This window comes from Apium graveolens, chromosome 5 (genome assembly GCF_009905375.1).
Source record: "Apium graveolens cultivar Ventura chromosome 5, ASM990537v1, whole genome shotgun sequence".
In the NCBI taxonomy this organism is placed as follows: Eukaryota; Viridiplantae; Streptophyta; class Magnoliopsida; order Apiales; family Apiaceae; genus Apium; species Apium graveolens.
In genome coordinates, this window is record NC_133651.1 from 283236619 (window position 1) to 283241754 (window position 5136).

Sequence of the window (5136 nt, forward strand, 5' to 3'; positions counted from 1 at the left end):
CTGAAAGATTCTAACCTTTGCCATTTTTAGATAGTTCATGTTACGAGCTTCGTTTTGATATGTGGTTCGCTTGAATCCGATGTACGGTTTAGGAGAAATGACCGTTTTAAGTAATGGTGTTTCGCGAACGAACCTTTACCCCTCGCCTTACTTTAAAACCTTGGTTAAGGCCCTTAAATGACTAATTGGAGTATGAAACATTTATGTAAAGTGTAATAGGCAGTTAATAAGACACTCGCGAAAGAATCGCCTTAAAACTCGTAATGGTTAATTTATTAAAAATGATGGAGCCGAGGGTACTCGAGCGACTTATGTCATTCGTTAAGCGTAGAAGTGACCATAAGCGAACGTTAAGCTTCAATTGGTTAAAGTCTAGTTTCTTAAGCGACCGGGGTTTAATTCCGACTTATGTTATTGTTCATAGGTTATCGGACCCACTCTAAGCTTAAGTCTATCTGGGAACACTCAGGCAAGTTTTCTACCCGTTATACTGTTGTTGTGATATAAATATATGTATATGCATTATCTTGTGATAAGTGCATGATTGTTATTAGCAAATTTTACGATATATTGGAGCATGCTGATATGGTATATATGCATGTCTGTTTCGTAATCTTGATATCTAATTGTTGATTCAAATGCTTATAAGTTGCATAATACCTATGCTAGAGATAAGCAGTAGTTGCTACCCTTAGTATAGGGGACCCAAAGCTGAACATTTTTCTAAACCGGGAGTCGATGTTCCCGAGTATAATATATATATATATATATATTTATTTATATATATATATATAGATATAGTTTTCAAAACTATTAATCGAATAAGGTTTATTCGATAACTTTATTTTATTCAATGAATATTACTTTGAATATTCATTCGAGGACTTATGACTCCACTTATTTATTTAATGAATATTATTTTGAATATTCATTTGAGGACTTATGAATCCGCTTATTTTATTTAATGAATATTATTTTGAATATTCATTCGAGGAATTATGACTCCGCTTCTTTTATTAAATAATATTCTTTATTTTATTAAAGAATAATGTTTCGATAATCAAACTTATTTTCGATTATTCAAATAAAGATCGTACTTTCGTATAAGTATATCTTTGGTTATTTATTATTCATTTCAAGTATGAGTTTTAAAACCTTTACTTCAATTATTTTTATAAGGATTATCCTTATGGGAATATTATTTAAATAATAATATTCAGATATTTTCTAATATATCGGGACTGATTTATTTTATTAAATCAGCATTACTCCAAACATTCTTAAAAATGTTTTCGAGTCTTCAAAATGATTTTAAAAGTTAGAGCGGATCCTAAAAACTCGTTTCCAGATTTAAGATCTTCCTTTCGAAGGAGACTTGAATATTCGCTCAAAAACTTAGGGATCCGGCTCTGTGGTGTATTTTATATTCGCAACGAGGTTGCTGTTTTGAGAAAATAATTTGATTACTTGCCCAATGTTCGGGAAGTAAGTCCATCTAATTGAGTCGGCATAAGCGACAGGCCGGGGTACGGTCTATGAAGGTGTAAGAGGCTGGGTGACAGTCCATCCACGCATGAGTGGCCGGGTAACGGTCTAGCGCGAGGTCCTAATACGGCCTGGGTGATGACCGGCGAGGAATTCATCCATCTACAGTAGAAAAGGTTACTTATTGGTATCTTTGCCTGATCAGCAAGATATCGGGGTTATGCCAAAATTCTTTTCCTTTCCAAAATTCATTGGATGTTACAAACTCTGTTTATACTTTACATGACAGAGGTTTTCAGGAAATGTATGAGAGATATATATGGATATATATATCTCGACTTAATGAAGTATCTCGTAACTTCATTTCTTTTGAATGATATTATAAAGATTGAATCTATTCAAATCTTGTCTTGTAGTCTCATCTATGTGATGAACTTTTGAAACTAATTATAACTTGAACGGTGGTAGTTCAAGTAGTATTCGGAAAAGATATAAGTATATTGGAGTATCTTTTAACTTCATCTTTTAAACTTATATCTAGTAAATGATTATCTTATGCATGTCAAAGATTTTCGGAAAAACGTTAAGACAAGGTTAGATATATGAAATCACCTTGCAACGATATTTTTATATAGTTATAAACTGGAACTCTGTGTTTATTATGCATGGAAGAGGACTTCCAAGATTTTGAAAAGTATGTGTACATATATACTGAATATTTTGCGATTTGGTCGCGTTAAGAGATCAAACTTGGTTCATTTCTTCTTGACCAAGACTTTCATGAGTACTATGAGAATGCTCATATATTGTTAATTATTATACATATTATTTCGGTGGGCGTGTTGCTCACCCTTGCTTTTTTCTTTCATCACACAACAACAGATAGACAAGATGAACGGGATCAAGCTCCCAATTCGCGAGCGAATAGGAAACGTTCCGCAGTTTCCTGTAGGCGTTGATGCCGTTGTAGCTGAGGTAGGATCTACCAATAGGCTAGACTTTCAACTTTTGATGTACCAGACTTATGTATATTTATGAATTGTAATAATGGCAAGGAAAATGTAAATTTATTCAGAAACCCTTTTAAGGTGTAATGGCAAATAATTGTGGAATAAAATGACTCGTGTTATTTTTGGATATTCATCTCTGAGACTATAACTTGTGGTGTGTGTGTTTGTTGTGGGGTTGATAAGTGGCATTTTATACCACTTAGAACGTCTTAAAATGGCTTAAATTGGTGTCTTGAAATCAAGTATTTTGTGTATTTGATGCGTTTTTCTAGTGTTTTTGCATTTCAGGGTATTAGTTGCATTTCGGTGGAGGAATCATCAAGAATAAGGCTTGGCATGTGTTCACCATTGCGAGAGGAAAAGAACGGGCAGATTACGGCGAAGAAACGGAGCAAACCTGGATTTTTTCCAGTAGGGTCCTGCGCGCCCGCGCAGAAATGCTGAGCGGCCGCGCAGCAGCCTTGCGCGCCCGCGCAGAAATGCTGAGCGGCCGCGCAGGGTCGGGGAAAAAGCTGAATTATTTTAGACTTTTACTTCTGTTTGGCTTCCAACTTCTATGTAATCTGAGTTTTATGGGACTATTATATAAGTAGATTTGAGACGTTTTCACAGAAAAAAGGAAGGATATTATGTTTTAGATTGTGTTTTGCGCAAGAAGCGAAGGAGATAAGGAAGAAGACCGATTTAGCACATCGCAACGAAGAGGAAGCATATATTCTTGTGATTCTTGTTTCGTTGTAACGTTGGATGCTAGTTTTCTTGCTTTGACTTATTTACTCTTATGACGTACTCTGTTTTAATATAATTAGTTTAGTTATTATTTTCTTATATTGTTTATCATGATTTCATATGAACCCATAATGGCGATAAGTTCTATTATGGGCTAATCGTGATCATGGGGTTGCAACGAATTTATTATGGAATTCTTTAGTTAATTGTTTAATACTTTAGTGTGTGATGATTGCATGATATCTAGTATTGGTTGTGCGTATTCGTCTTATGTGCGTCGCGAACATATAAGATAGGGTGTTAATCTCTTGTGAAGCGACGGTGGATCTTGAGATTTAGAACTTGCCATGCTAGCATAGGTTCATGTACGTTGTGCATGATTAGTGGGTAACTCTAACAGTTTTATTTGCCCTATGTAATCAAAAGGAATAACTTGTGCTTAAATCATTGTGTTGTCAATTTCTGTAGACATATAGGAACTCAACATAATTGATGACTATTCAACTTCTATCTTAATTGTGGATGCTTGGTAGAATGGTATTAGTACAATGAAAGTTGGCTCTTATCAGTTCCGTGTTATTCGATTAAAATCATCACTGTCACATGCTAAAGGTAATAACAATGGCTATAGAAGGAAGTAATAATGAAGTTGTGATCTCATGAGTGTTTTATTATTGATAAATTGAAGTGTTAGTTAAGTGGTTAATTAAGTAGTTAATTATAGTTAATATTTAATCAACAATTTTAAGTGTTATCTTAACATTGAGAAGTAATCATACATTGGTGAGTGAGTTTAATTAGACAATAACTTAGTCTGAGTCTCTGAGGGAACGAACTAGAAAGTATTCTATATTACTTGCAAACGCGTATACTTGCGTGAATATTAGTGCGTGTTTTCGCCCTAACAAGTTTTTGGCGCCGCTGCCGGGGACTCGGCGTATTTGTTTAGTTTATGTACTTACCATCATTGGTCATTAGGACTCAGTGATTAGGACGTAGTAGTTAATTACTCTTTTCGGTTGTGTTTCAGGTACCTTAGCAAGCGTTTATGCAAACTCGTTCTCGTGCTCGCAAGAGGACCTTAGATACAGCTGAGGAGAAAGACGAAGTTCTTGATACTCCGGAGAAGTTAGATTTTGAGGATTCGGATTCAGGAACTGAGCAGAAAGAACCAGTAAACATGGGAGATCGTATTGTTCAAGCTGATCCAGCTCTTATGGATTTTTCTCGGCCTAAAATTGATGACATTCAGTCAAGCATCCTTCATCCGGCTATTCAAGCTAACACCTTTGAAATCAAGCCGGGCACTATTCAGATGGTGCAGAATTCTGTTTCTTTTGGAGGAGCGGCAACTGAAGACCCCAACATGCACATAAGGAATTTTGTCGAGATCTGCAGCACTTTTAAGTATAATGGCGTGACTGATGAGGCTATTAAGTTGAGGCTTTTCCCATTCTTACTGAGGGATAAGGCTAAAGACTGGTTACATTCTGAACCAGCTGGGTCCATCACTACGTGGCAAGATCTTGCGCAAAAGTTTCTGGTGAAGTTTTATCCAATGGCAAAGACTGCTGCTATGAGGAGTGCTCTTACTCAGTTTGCGCAGCAACCTACAGAATCTATGTGCGAGGCTTGGGAACGCTACAAGGAAATGTTGAGAAAATGTCCACATCATGGAATGCCAGATTGGATGGTAATCACTGGTTTTTATAATGGTTTGGGGGCCCAATCTCGGCCCATGCTCGATGCAGCAGCGGGAGGAGCCTTATGGGCTAAAAGCTATACTGAGGCGTATAATCTGATAGAGACAATGGCTGCAAACGAGCATCAAAACCCAACTCAGAGGATGACGTCAGGCAAGGTCCCAGGTATTCTGGAAGTTGATGCAGCCACCGCTATTGCAGCCCAGCTC

General features: G+C 36.6%; 1 non-coding gene across 1 annotated transcript; it reads right to left on the reverse strand.

The window, feature by feature from the left end:
* Positions 1–4797: 4797 nt before the first annotated feature.
* LOC141662626 (small nucleolar RNA R71) lies at positions 4798–4904 on the reverse strand. Its single transcript, XR_012550732.1, has one exon. It is a non-coding gene; the product is annotated as a small nucleolar RNA R71 (small nucleolar RNA).
* Positions 4905–5136: the final 232 nt, after the last annotated feature.